This window comes from Hetaerina americana, unplaced genomic scaffold (assembly GCF_022747635.1).
Source record: "Hetaerina americana unplaced genomic scaffold, ioHetAmer1.1.p SCAF_8, whole genome shotgun sequence".
Taxonomy (NCBI): domain Eukaryota; kingdom Metazoa; phylum Arthropoda; class Insecta; order Odonata; family Calopterygidae; genus Hetaerina; species Hetaerina americana.
Window position 1 is genome coordinate 44,522,761 of NW_027287427.1, and position 15,029 is coordinate 44,537,789.

At 38.3% G+C, this 15,029-nt stretch overlaps 1 long non-coding RNA gene across 1 annotated transcript; it reads right to left on the reverse strand.

Moving 5' to 3' along the window:
* Positions 1-13,216: 13,216 nt before the first annotated feature.
* LOC139698094 (uncharacterized) lies at positions 13,217-15,029 on the reverse strand. The gene is made up of 3 exons (XR_011702848.1): positions 14,936-15,029; positions 14,474-14,732; positions 13,217-13,350 (listed from the first exon to the last, which is right to left on the reverse strand). It is a non-coding gene; the product is annotated as an uncharacterized lncRNA (long non-coding RNA).

Genomic DNA, 15,029 nt, shown 5'->3' on the forward strand with positions numbered 1-15,029 from the left:
CGGCCGATTGGGCCGAGCCCCGTAGTTGCCAGGACTCAAAATATCTGTATAGTCCATCATATTTTTCTTGGGAATGATAATTGAGGTGGTTTCCCGTTGCCTTCCTCAATAGTGTTTTTAACGTGACACCATCACTTACTGGCCGCCCCATTGGGGTCAGACGCCATTGCAGCCGCCTCACTGAGCAACAGACGCTGCGTGGACTACCTTTCGTCTGGCTCCTAACCTTCGACCTATCTGGCATGGGTGACCCTACCAGGAGCAATAATTATTACTCCCGCCAGTACAGCTCTAGGGGTCATCGGAACGCACAAGCCCTTCCACCACGTCAAGGTTGTAGTCCGGGGAGGGACTATTATACCTAGTGACCCTCAATTTATAGGTCGCCATATAAGTTTTGAGGTAGGAATATGATTCCTGAAATCACCACCGTTCAACGCTGTTCTTTTTAGATTGCAATATTTATCCATTACTCCTATAACCTTCCCATTGGCTACAACCATGACGTAGTGGAAAGGCTTGTGAATTCCGATGACCGATAGAGTGCTGGCGGCAGTAATGACATTTGCTCCTGCTAGGGTCACCCATGCAAGGTGGGTCGAAGGTTAGGACCCAGAAATGTAGTCCGCACAGCGTCTTTTCCTCAGTAAGGCGGCCATTTAGTGGTGGGGTCACGTTAAAAACACTATTGAAGAAGGAAACGGGATATCAAATTATTATTTCCAAGATTTATACCATGGACATTATACAAAAAATTGATTCCTGGCAACTCAGGAACTCGGCATAATCGGCCGTATGTCGTGCCCGGCAGTGGGAAGAGCAAGGCTTCTGGTCGTCATCACACGAAATCCTTGCAAAGCTTACAGCAGAAGCACAGATGACAAAGAAGAAGACCAAATTAGTTGTAGTAGATATTTGGAATACTAGTAAAATGTGGAGGGCCGGAAAATTAGAGAATATAAAGCGAGAGGTGGAAAGAAGAAATGTAGATATTTTAGGTCTACGCCAGGTGAGATGGAAGGATAGCGGGGATTACTGAATTATTAGTTATAAAGTAATAAACAGCGGAGGGGACGAGAGAAAACGAAGGGTGCGCTATACATAATGGTTAAAGAAATATCGTGACGTAAGAAGGGGAAAATCTGTGTTCAAAATAACAGATAAGTTGGGAAAATTTCTAGTTGAACCAGAAAATATTCAAGAGAGATGGAATAAGAAGAACTGTATGGTAAAGAACTTAGGATAGTAGGGTGGACTTGGAGACAGAATATGAGTAGATGAGGGTAGTTAAGGTCCAGGCGTACTCGATGCCGAGATAGAAAGGGCATTGATGGAATTGAAGTGAAACAAGGCCGTGGGGGTGGACAACAATCCCGCGGAACTACTTAATGCTTTAATGGTAATATGGGAGAAATAGTCTTTATGGACTAAATCACTTATGACATTTATGAGAGAGGAAACTGGCCGGAAGACTTGGTTGGATCAGTGTTAGTTCCTATTTTAAACAGGGTAAAGGATAAATCATGTAAGGGCTACAGAACAATAAGTTTAATTTCCCAAGTGGCTAAAGTGGTTAAGAGGATCATCAACAAGAGGGTGGAAAACAGGAAAAATGATTAATTTGGGGATGATCAGTTTCGGTTGAGGGATGGGAGAGGCACGCGTGATGCGATTGCATTAATGATGTACACATAGAATGTAATCAGGATGACTATTTATGTTTTGTTGATTTCGAAACAAAAATAGTGGTGATACTCTTCAAATAAAGAATTAACAGCCGAGGTGGACGGGTATTTTGTTGGCTTGAAAGAATCTAGTTTTCGAGGTGCGATCAGGACATAGGAACATCGCTTGACCAGGTGCATTGGTGTACAAGGAGAATACAACGAAAAAAAATATTTCACTGAGCTAAGTCGTTTATTTCTGTTCCATTCCGAGAACTTGACAAACTGTCCACGTATATGATACCATCAGTAATAATTGAAAATCTCCGCTGTTTACAAAGTTATTATTTTTATTGGTAATATACCGGTTAGAGAAATGGTATTCGAAACAACGCACTGCAATACCAGAATACTTACATGATTTCCGATGAGATTGTTCTTTCTTTTTATTATGGGCTTCAAAACTTTTCTTTGTTTTTCTTCGAGTCTTAAAACCATACTCCAGATTGAATGAAGTTTTCTCATTTCTATGGTTGAGTTTCCGCTTGTTAGTAGACATTTTTTAGCGCTAGCATAACTCCTTAGCCTGTCCCGATACTGCTGATCAAATAGGTCGGGCTTCTTCATACAGTTTGAAAACCAAAGTATTTTTTAGTTAAGTCTAGATCTGTATTCTCGGCTATTTAAACTCACATTTATGACGAAAATCGGAATTAACTGAGATCACTCCTTGATTTAACAAAAAGAAATTCATCGAAGGATACGAGACTAGATCTCGGCGATACAATCATTAATTTTGGTTTCCAATGCGGATCAGTAATCTTTGTTGGCGTGGAAACCAGGTGACAAGTCAGTAAAGTTAAACCTTTCAAATGTGTCGAGACCCGTCCCATTAGCAATTTTTAAAAAATACTGTCGTAAAACTCAGGCATGCTTGCTGTGAATATCTCATTGGTAAATGTATCCTCATTTTCCCTCAGTTCAGATTCTCCCGTGACTTTGCTGATTAAACTAAGCTCCTAAACTAACATTCCGATAGTTCTAAGCAATCGTGAGTTGAAAGAGATTTAATCGATTTTGATAGCGCCATCAAGCCTCCCATCTTAAAGAGAAGGGCCATTTACTTACTGCAATAAGGATAAAATATTCCCGCTGTTTAAAACGCTCAAAAATCGTGCGAGAGAGCGAAAAAGGGAGGCTCAGGAAACTTCTGAACTAAAGCTAAAATTGCAGTGAGAGGTCATCGATGAACAAACCAAGAGCTATCCGCTCGTGATAACCTGGCCGACACCCGCTTGTCTTCGTCCAGTCCCGTAGTAGTAGTTCGTATGGGAGGCGACCGACAGCTCAGTTCATTTGCGCCATTAGGGATGGACAGGAAAGGATGAAGGATAGAGAGAGACCCTGAGTCGGCATTAGCCTGCTCTTAACGAAAGGCGCCAAGGAGTCCGCAGCTTAACGTCCTATTCAACGGACGGCGTACTCAAGAAGCCCTTCAGGAAGCACCTCAAGTAGGGATCGGGACACCATTGGAAAATATCTGTCGTCGGCGGATTCGAACCTGGGCTCTCAAGGTGGGAAGCCAGTACGTTAGCCACCGCACCATCAACCCCCGTCGTCCAGTCCATTTGGGATGGCGTGAAATGTGATGTTTATATTGATGTTTTGGTGAAATAGAGTCATAAAGATTTTCCTCATTAAAATTGTTGAAACTTCGCAGTAATAAAACTTTGGGAAGGTTTGAGGCCAGTACCGAGAGCCACCTATTTAAGGTTGTCTTCGTACTCGTTTGCTTTGTTCCGCCTACTTCCTACCGAGAATGGAGAAAAGCCTCATTCGGATTCGAAACTTCCTCTGTTTGAACGGCCTAAACAAAGGGAACTCGCGGCCGACCTTTCAAGTCTTGGCGTGGACTACCTTCGTAAAAGAGACTCTCGAACGAAATCCTTCTTCTCTCTTACGTGTGCCTTAGCAGAGGCTCGCTTCGTAGGAAAGATTTGGCACGGGGCCCAGACCTCCTCTCACTTACCCACAGTAAGGAGACGCAATGAAACGGCCCACACCACCGTCCCCTTGAAGGCCTAGTATCAGATTTTAGTACAGCAGCCCCAATGCACTCCGTTTGGTGGGGCAGCCTACTAAACTTTGGACACGTACCTGAACCACACTCAACCGCCGCGCTTGGCTTGGTCGAATGCACCCGCGCTCATTAAAATCACTCCAACCTCTCCACTTATTTCGCCTACCACGCGCGATGCCATCGGCTAGGTCAATGCGAAAGGACCTCTACCCCAACAAACTTATCCTCCCCTCCTCCTCCTTCGCTCATTTCACCATTCCAGAGCCCTCATCCGTCAGGTTGACCGATGTGGACGAATTTTTCCCCTCTTTCAATTTTGTCCCCCTTCTCCTCTCTCGTCGTGACCCTCCTCTATCGTTTCCCCTCCCCGTCCCAGGCGGGCGTCGAAGTCTCCCATTTCACTTGCTCTCTCTCCGTCACTTTATACGCACACATCATCCAGCTCTTCATTCCTGGCATTCCTCCATCTCGACGTCTTTCCTGTATTTCTCCGTTCTACTCCCAGCAGGCTTCCTTCCCTCGTTCGGAGACGTGAGTGGAGTTTGGCGCGGAAGGTGGATAAGAAATAAGTTGCGGAGTGAGGGTAGATTAAGCCGCGTATTCCTAGGGGGCTTGAATAAATTTCATTAGCTCTCACCATGGATTTATGCTTTGGTAATCGATCCGAAGGGATTTTTTGAAAGATTATGATGATTGTAGAGCTCGCGATGAACTGTCTTAGCCCGCGTGAAACTCAATAATCGAGTGTATGGGACCATTCAGTTCATTTATCTGCCGAACGACATCGTTTTCCTCAATTTCTGGAATACCAGTTAATTTTCCAATTTTAATTTCAAATTTTTTCAATGATATCGACCAAGATTTCAAACCGGGAGCAACTTATCAGTGGGTAAAATCTCGGTCCTCAAGACTACCAAATCTCATTATTCTATTAGGAATCTTAATTTTGTACGTATACCAAATGTTTGGAGTGGTTGCTTGGCAAGGAAAGACCCAGGTAGGCAAGTTGCTCACCCATGTGTCTCTGAACATTTACATACGATAAATTCGCTCAAAGTGAAGATAATTAATCATAGTCAATATATACATGTCATTTAAAACTGATGGCACATAATTATTAACTCGAAAATAATTTATTAATTCTAACAATCAATGCATAATATCGAATTTCCTTAGGAATGTTTTGCAATTTTTGTTGCTTGCCAAATAGCATGGCTTCAATCAAGATCAGGTTGGTGTGGCAGCTAGTGTATTGGCTTCCCATGCTGAAGGCCTGGTTTTGAATCCCAGTGGTGGCAGAACGGTTTTCTAAGATATCCTGATGCCTACTTGGGGCCTATGAAAGCCATAGTGCAGTCGTCCATCCATCAGATAAGATATTAAATTGTGTGACCCCTTGGCATCTTTCACTAATAGTAGTCTGATGCCGACATAGGTTATCTTTCCCCATCCCCAATTCCTTGAGTGATATCCTAAGGTATTTATTCAAGCACTAATGAGGAGGTTTATACTCTCAATATTAGTCATGAAGATTAGCCCACTCAGTGATCCTGATGTTTGCTTTTCTTCAAATGGTCATTGAGGCTTATAATGAAATATTTTAGATATTTCTAACAGATGTGGGAAGGATTGTATGGAGTGTGCCTATCTGGATAATTTAGGCAGCTTCTGCTACACCAGAACTCTCTTAGATCAAATGTATGTACAGAGAGTGATAGTATGATTTCCCAGGGAGATCTAGTTAATTGGAAAATCACACATGTAATCAATCAGTCCATAACACAACGTCTATGAAAATGTTTGAATGAAATAGTGTGTTTTCCAAGATGTTCATTTCTTATGCTAAATTTTGTTCGTAATCCTGATAAAAGTTATTTTTTACAGAAACTGAGTTAGTGTCAGCTTATAAACTAATTGCTTCTAACATATGTGAAAACTGGGCCAAATATTCACTCTAATATGATGGCAAAGGAAAAAAACCATATGATCATATCATTGGGGAACGTGGTAGTTAGGAGTAGGGTTGAACTGCTTACTGGAGGGCCCAGGATCGATTCCAAGTCATGCCTCTCAGACACCCTCAACTCCACCCAAGCTGTGTGATTTTTTGGGTACCAGATCTTTCTGGGAAACCATAGCTGACACAGAGGAGGAACTGGCCCTTGTATCCTGATGTACGAATTTAACACCCCTTTAGGAATAATATTGAGCAAACTCAACCATCACCAACCAAATAGAACTTTGGGTTGATGAGTGTGATTTTTTGTAGTTTATATTGTAGTGCTGCCAACCTAAATTATTTTGTGGTTATAATGGTGTTTTTTTCATTCCTTGTGGCTTGCTTAGTCTTTTGTTTTTATAATTACTCAATTTTTCCCAATTTCATGTAATCCAATCCCTAATATGAAGTGTATAAATAAATACTTTTCCTATATATTTGTAGAATTTTGAAAAATATTTAATATCCAGCCATACATTTTTTAACTACCAGAAACCAGCTGCAAGCAGCAGACCAAATGAACAGAACGGTAGGTGCCTGTGGTTGAATATATATGAATTTCAGATGATTATATTTAAGTGTGATTCAACACATTAAATCATTCAAACAGGATTAACTGTAAACAAAAAACAATGAGTTCAATGCAATAAAGTAACCATATTGATGTATCTCTTGTTTAGCTACCTTTGGAAATAGTTCTTTAAGAGACATGAAATCCAAAAAGCCTTCAATCACTCACTCATATGTAGATGGCCTACTTTCATTTGATCTTGATTACAAATGTTTCTTCCTTAAAATATACAAGGTATAAAGGTACAAATTGACTAGTTTCAGGTGAAGATAATATGATACATTGAAACCCAATGGTACTATTAAACTTATCTAGTGGAAAATTGTTGCTATATTTTCTTTATTATATATGTACTCTTCCAATCCTTCCAAAGGTTTCTTTTCCCCTCTTTTTACTACTTAAGTTTCTCAAGATCCAAATTCTAAATCTTCAAACTAGGTAATTTAATCTGAATTGAGGGGTGCAATGAAACATGGAAAGAATTAATAGCACTTTGGAGTTTTCTAATATTCTTTATTCCTACTTTGAGACACATTTAATTGTCTTGGCAAATGAAAGTTCCCTTAAAAGCCCCCATTAAAGTTTCAATTAAAATCCTTCCCCTGGCATAAGAAATTGTCTTGTTCTGTAATTATCAGGGAAATCTGATCTAGTAAATTACTGTTAAGCATATTTAGCAGTTCTTAAACTGTTTTGATCAATGTTTACCTGAGAAGTAATCCTCGTTTTGATGTCAGATTCCATTTAGATCAAATATAGTACTTGATTTACAATCTATTTATTTTCTATTCCTTGTTATCTTAGTTTCATTTGATTGTGTATTCTGTATACTCTTCCTTGTATTCTGTATACTCTACCTGTTCTTTAACATTAGACAAAAAGTAGCCACGAAATTGCATTATTCCAAAATCCTTCCATAAATTTTAATGCAATAATAATAATTATTATATTAAACTACCAGTTATGGTAGGTTTTTGCGGAGCACCAACTACCAACCAGTACAGTGACAAATTACTTGCCGCTTCAAATAAAACACACTGAACATCCAGCACTACAGTAGACCCCTCTTAAATTCTAGATACCTCTTTCCTCCGTCATTCTGTCTCATATACCTTTACTATTCCTCCATCTTCCTCTCCTGCCTAAGATTCTCCCCTCTATCACAATTTTCAGCACCTAATTGCTGATCATAATGCTCTGATTCCATCATTCCTACTGCTGAATTACCTCAACAATGCCCTCTTCTTTCCCATGATTAATAGTACTTCCTCGTATGTGGTCTCATGATATACCCTTGGGACATACAAAACAATCTAAACTCCTTATGCCTGTACAACTACTCAAATAAATCATTGGTAGGTTTTAAATATGAATCTCATTAATAGTTAAATGTTATTAATTATGAATATGGCATACTAGAGTGAAGTATGGAGACGTAGTTTATAAAGTTAATTTTCTAATTTAGGGAGTCTTCAGAAACAGAACTGTTAATTGTTTGCCACATTGTTTAACAAGAAATTCAGGGCATATTTTTTTGACATATTTGCATTCTATAATTTGGAAATCAATAAAGATTTTGAATATATTCTTGTGCAAATGTTTCTTATGTATAATTACAATGTAAACTACCATGACTGCAGCCATGTGTGAACCTGTGCAGTGGATAGAATTGTATGGATGATCTGTACCATTGAATGGTGTAGAGGTAAAATTCTAGAAGAATGTTTGGAAATTGATATTATCAACCAATATAAAAGTCTGTTTTGGATCAAACCTATTTTACCTCTTCTATACTTCAGATATTGACTGATTTCATTCATATAAAAAATATATCAATTAATGAACATGAACTCGGAGATAATTGTGGCCTAATAGTTTTGCTTCCACATTTTTAATTTGACCACTCATTAATAACTAGTTAATGTTTAAATACCTTACGAAGTTTGGGCAAATATTTATTAGAAAAAGGAGTATGCATCTGTTCTGAATTTAATAATAGGAAAAATACCTTATATTAATCGTGCCCCAAGTTCAAACGAATCCCAAAAAGCCAAAGCCAAACAAGAAATATATAACAATACATTTTATATAGCCATGAAAAAATTGAATTTGGAAATTATATGGTGGTGCCACTAGTGGGAAAATGATGTATTAGGAAGTGCTGGTGGTTGAGGATGTCTCAACCAGTGAAGGCATGCGCCATCTGTGGACTATATTTCCAACCTATCAGTTTATTAATTTTTTGTTCATTAATTTTCAGAAAATGGTCTCCATGGATTTTAACAGTAGGTTCAGGACGCCGCGGGAGATCAGGAAAACAATTAAATATTGCATACTTTTGTGAGAAGGGCTGCTATTTTTTCCGGCGCCCCGCCGCCCGGCTGGAAAAAATGGCAGCCCTTTTCACAAAAATATTCAATATTTAATTGTTTTCCTGATCTCCCGCGGCGTCCTGAACCTACCGTCAAAATCTCTGATGACACTTTTGTGCATATTAATGAATCGAAAATATTTTGCAAAAAAAAAAAAATTCGGCTGCAAAAGTAAACCGAAGTAATACACCCTATAGCCTCCCCTCCGCATTCCGCCTCTTGTCCCCCAGGCTACCGGGTTTCTTGTAAATTGTGTGATCGGAACTTTTATTTGTTCTGCAAAACTACGGACTTTGCCAATTTTTTCTCAAAATCAACTCCGTGAGCTCGGCAAGGCTCTCACCTGACGAATCTAAGGCATCTGCCTGCCTCGACGCCTCACTTTTGGCGAGGGGTTCTGGACTTAGAATATTTTTCGCTGGGTGGACTCGGGACTTGAAATATATTTTCTCGGGGAGGCTTGGGACCTCACCTTGGGCCTCGCGGTACTCCGAGACGGTTCGTTAGCGGTCGCGCATCGATCGAGCTACTCTTTTTTGGAACGTGAGCCGGCTCTTGGAAGACATTCGATACCATGCTCTTTCGCATGTGACGGATCAGTTAACTCTAATTATTGGACTTTGTCCAGTTCGGTGCGTGACGTAATTTTTGATCCTCTGCGAGCAAATTGAGATAATATGTTCGGGGCAATAGCGACTTACGAGTTCACCATAAAAAACAAATAGCAATCGCTCAGACTGCAGAAAATGTTGCTCAGCGGTATAGGATATAATTACTGTCGATGAATGAAACAATATTGTAAGCTATCATTGAGGATTAAGGCATCTGTTCATTTTACAAATGCTACACATGATTTAGATATAGTAAAGTACTTTTTAGTAAACATAAATGTACTTTACTTTTTCGTGCCGATAATTATAAAAAATGACGCCTCTTTCACGGTTTTTTGGCTTTTAAACAATAACTTTAATGAACATTTTTTTCGCATTGATATTCGCAGGATATTCCGGCTGTTTTAGTTAAATAAACAACTTTTGATTGTTTTGTAATGCATAACGATTTAAATAACCCACTTTGGCAAATGGGAGTATGTCAGATGGGATAAATTAATTTAACCTGCTAATTTTTGGAGAGCTTTAGAATATATTTACTTACATTTGAATGCACTTTAGATAAAAATTCAAATAAAAATTTTGATTGAGTGTTAACCTCGGGAAAAAAGATATATTTCTTAGATTCTTATATTTCTCTTTTTAGTTCTTTACCAGCATATTAAGGCAAAATTAGTAATTCAAAAGTTAGAAAAGGATAACGATTTAAAAATTAGACCACATTATTGTTTTTTTATCTTTATTATTCAAATACATTTGCCACTATCCACAAAGGTAGCGGTGGAAGAGTTGCAGTCTATCAGGGGCCTCATTTAAGGCTGACACCACCATGAAGTGCACTTCAGATGCTGATGGCACTATCCATATTTTAGAGAGGCAAAGTTTGCTGATCAATCTGGATTCCCATGGATGCTGCTGTTCTCTCCTAGGATAGGCATCCAATGGAAGACCTGAAGGAAAACAATGTGAATTTAATGAATTTTAAGTTAATAAAATTTTTTGACTAATTCAAGAAATTTTGAGCAAAAATATCTATAAATACTTGAGTTTTCAAAAGAGCTGAAGAAATATCTATGGGTTTCAGATTGAAAGATGAAAGATTGGTTCACCTTCAAAAATTTTTTAAATGGAAAGTCACATGGAATAATAAATAAGTTCACAACAAGTTTTTACAGACTTATTAATGGATTCAGAGTTTTTCCTGAAGGATCTGCGATGACTGCTAAACCTACACTTCCACCCTCTTCACCTACCCATGTGAGTCATAAATCCCAAAAAGGAGACCAAAAATGAACCAAGAAATGAAGATAATTGGGATGTGAGATGAAGGACAATTGAAGTAGAGGAGAGTGTGTTGGTTGAGTGTGAGGCTAGAGAGGTGGGAAAACAGCGAGGGTAAACTAGGAAATGTCTTGCTAGTTATTAATCTTAACATCTGCCTTACTTAATATCCTTTAACAGAGAATGCAAGTACTTATTGAAACAAATTTTGTTTTTTTATTATCACTAAAAACAGTGCTAATGCTAAAGAATAAGCATGTATTGGAAGCTTATGAAATGGAATGGAGATGGAAAAAAGTAAAATTAGAATGACATTAAAGCAACAAGTTTGCAGCATGGTAGGGGAGGAGAGAAGTTTTTTGGGAGATATTTGAAGAAAGTTGGAATTATTGCAGTGTATATGGACTGGAAATAAAAATTCCATGGCTGTGATAGAAAGGAGAATGCTAGGTATGTGAGGTGGACGGAGCTTAGATTTAGATGGTAAGGGTTTGTTGTCAGCTAAGATCTTTTTTCCCCCCTGTCAATTGATTTAAGAAAATAATTCTGAGTAATACAACTAAAGACGTTCTAGATTAAAAGGTAGAATGAAGGGAAAGAGTTGATGCTTTGGAGGAAATTTAAAGTGCTGTGGTGGAAAATCTGGCATCCAGTAAACATCACAGCTTTGACAGAAATGACCAGCTGGACACTATAGGAGGAAAACAGCAAGTTATTATCAAGACCAGAATGTCTATCATGGAAGAAGAACATTCATCGCAGAATTTTTTTAACTATTAGATGAAATCACAAATAACCTAAAACCAGAAAAGAATGAAACGAAGAAATTGCACAGTCAGTAATTGAAGCAATGAGTGCCCAATAAAAAATAATATTTTGTTATCCACATACCATGCATATCATGTTGCTAGGCGAGTCTTTAAACAAGAAATTTATGAAATACTTATTGCTACTATGAACATGCTTGAAAAAATGTATACATATTAAAGTGTGTATTAAAAACAATGCATTACAATTACTTCTCATTTAAAAATTAATTCAATGAAAAATAACACTTCTTGACCAGGAGTTTCTTGAGTTTCAATTTGAAACTACAATATATTACTCATTTTCAATGACTTTGGTATTGTTTATAAATTCGGACACCCAATGCTATTGGCGTTATATATGTGATATTCACTGATTTATAATAACTTTTATGGATGTGATGATTTCTTGTTGAATTTGAGTGAAAATCACAAATAGCATATAGGTACTATTTTTCATTTAGACAGACATAGCAAATATATTACATAGAAGGATTGGTAACAAAATTAGTTTTTTTAAATAAGGGCCTACACCGTGTATGATAAGAAGCACAAAGTACACTTCTCAATTTTTTTAAAAATAAAGGGATGACCCCATTAAAAGTTACTGTTGCGGCATCTCCTGCAGTTTCTTTGGAATAACTGTGCAATATGCATACAGATGATCCCCATAGCACTATTCCATATGATTACCCTAGAGAAAAAATTAGAATGATGGACAAGTTTTAATATTTTTAGAGACTTATGCAGGAACTGAATTGTGTGCATCAATGTGTACATTTTCGAACATTTATAGCATCACTATTCCACACACCAGTTTTTTAAACATGGATGGCAAAAAGGCATGGATGGCAAATTGAAATCAATATCCTTTTACATCATTTCACGATTAAATGCATGGACCTGTGTCTTTTTACAAAACTAGTACATATGTTTGCTGAGATACCAATACTTAAATGAAAATGTTAAAAAATTTATTTAGTTGAGCAACCCTCGATGATTTAAAATATTTTTCTATCAGCTTTTTTCAAATTGCACTTTATAAGGAAGAACTAAACTAAGCAAAGCTTGACACAATAATTAATCCATCTCACAAAAAGGAGATTCTTATTGTAATAAAATTTCAATGCAAGGAAAAGATGAAAGAATGATAAGAAAAAATTTAACATGACAATTTTATACTATATAGAGAAATTTAAGTGTTCATTGGCTTTCATAATGATTATTTATTACCTAGAGAAAATGATCAAGTTCTTGGAATAACATTTACTGGGAGTAAAAATATTTCATTTAATTTACAGGAGGAATTAAAGCTAATTCTGGTTTAACTGAAATTTTAATTTGGTTTAAGTCAACTCATTAAAAAATATAAAGCACACAACCTAAGCAGGTGGTGTGATAGCCCAATGGTCATCCAGGATTTGGTCCGAGTGATGCCTCTGGGGACCCTCTGCCCTTCATCCTTGCTGTGGGATGTTTTGTAAACCAGATCATCCTGAAGTATCAAAAAGTGGCACAAGGAACTGGCCTCATTATTCCCCTCTTGATATGTGGATGTCATATGCATTTAGACTTAGGACAGTTGAGGTCTATCAAAGCCAACCTACAAGTTTATTAATGTTGTTGGATAACTTAAATGAAACTAAGATCCCCATGTCAGCATATTTGTGGCACTGTTTTCACCCAAATCCATGAAACTTTTAGTCTAATTCAAAACCAATTTGAAAATCAAATTAGCCAAATGATTAAACCACAGTTTTCAGCAAAAATATTGATTTTTCATAAATCTAAGAGTACAGCTTACCTATAATGAAGGGCTAAGGTATGTGGGATTCAAATAATTTAACAGAATAATTCACAATCAGCTGCAAGGGTATTGAGCATATTAGGGCATTTTGCAAAAACTAAGGATGGGAGATGAGGCAGTTCCCTTCCTAGGGCCGCCTGTGGTTTCAATGTTGAGCGCCTGAAAAATAACAGAACAATGGTGAAGCAGGTAATTGTCTATAGTCACCAGGAAGCATTCATAAGCCCTCCGGACTGCAACTGAATCATCTAATCACTAAGGCTACCATATCTCCTAGAAATAATTGCATATTGAATTTCTGAAATGACATTATACTAATTTCAGGATAAATTTTGAAAAAATTATGAATTTTTTATCAAGATTGCAACAATCCTGCATCACTGGAATGATTACTAATTGGGCTTCTTTGGTTACTTTTTGCATTGTTTTTCGAAAGATATGATGCTTCCAACATGGGCTACTCTATTCTCAACATAAAAGCTAATTTGAAACCATAATTTCACTTTGGGTGTCATCAAACTGATGAATTTCCTAATCATATTAAAACAAAAAATCTACATATACCAACTTGATATTGGCAGCTATTGCATATTTCAGTAGTGATCTATCAAAATGTTTTGCCTCAATCAGTAATCACTGCCATATTTTGCATGCAAGTTTTCTCGGAGGAAATAATTTTTAATTAGGAAACATTTTAAAATTATAGAAGGCAAAACAATTGTTTCAGCACAGCCTCAGGCTAAATTTGAGCACAGCCTAGGAATGGCAGTACAGCAGTACTGGTAGCAGTAGTTTTTAGGGAAGGCGACCGACAGCTGAGGTCATTTGCGCCTTAGGGGATGGACAGGAAAGGATGAAGGGTGGAGGGTGGAGAGAAACCTGGCGTCGGCATTAGCCTACTTTTTACGAAAGGCACCAAGGGGTCCGCAGCTTAACGTCCCATCCGACGGACGCCGTACTCACTCAAAGTGCCCTCCACAAAGCACCTCAAGTAGGGATCGAGATACCTCTGAAAAATATTCGACACCGCCGGGATTTGAACCCGGGCCCTCTGGGTGGGAACCCAGTACGTTAGCCCCCGCACCATCTTGGTCCCCCGCAGTACTGGTTTTAAGTATTGTCGAGACACTACAATAGCAGCATCGATTTTTGGGACTGGGACCGACATCTGAGGTCATCAGCGCCAATAGGAAAGGAGGAAGGGTGGAAAGAATATCGGCATCGGGACTAGCCTACAAGGGGGACCCAGCTTATTGTCCCATCCGATGGACGGCGTACTCACTCAATCTACAAAGCACCGTAATCGTAGGGATCAGGATACCACTGAAAAATATTTGCCACTTCCAGGATTCGAAGCCGGGACCTCTTGGTAGGAAGCCTGTACGCCAGCCACCGCACCATGCCGATCCCCAGAGACGACGAGGATTACGAGACCTTAATGAATGCTTCCCCGGGATAATAACCAACGACAATTAAGTCTGGTTGAATATCGGAATTACCACATACTTCAACCTTGGCTCAGAGTATGCATATACAGTTGCCTGCAAGAGAAAGCACATTTCAAAACAGTTTTTGAAGAATGACTACTTACGTACCAACTTGCCACCGTCAATTTTGGAAAGTGGCTCCTAGAGCTAGATAAATGACAACTGAAAATTAAAAACTTGACACACATCACGTATATGAGGAAGCCCAATGTATCAATGAATTTTTGCACATGGAATGTTATTAAATCGCCACCCACCATTGATTCAAGAGCTACCCGTGATTTCGACTGCTTAGTCATCTCAAGAGTAGCTGGACGAAATGGTCTCGTGGGTTTCACCAACTCCGGGATC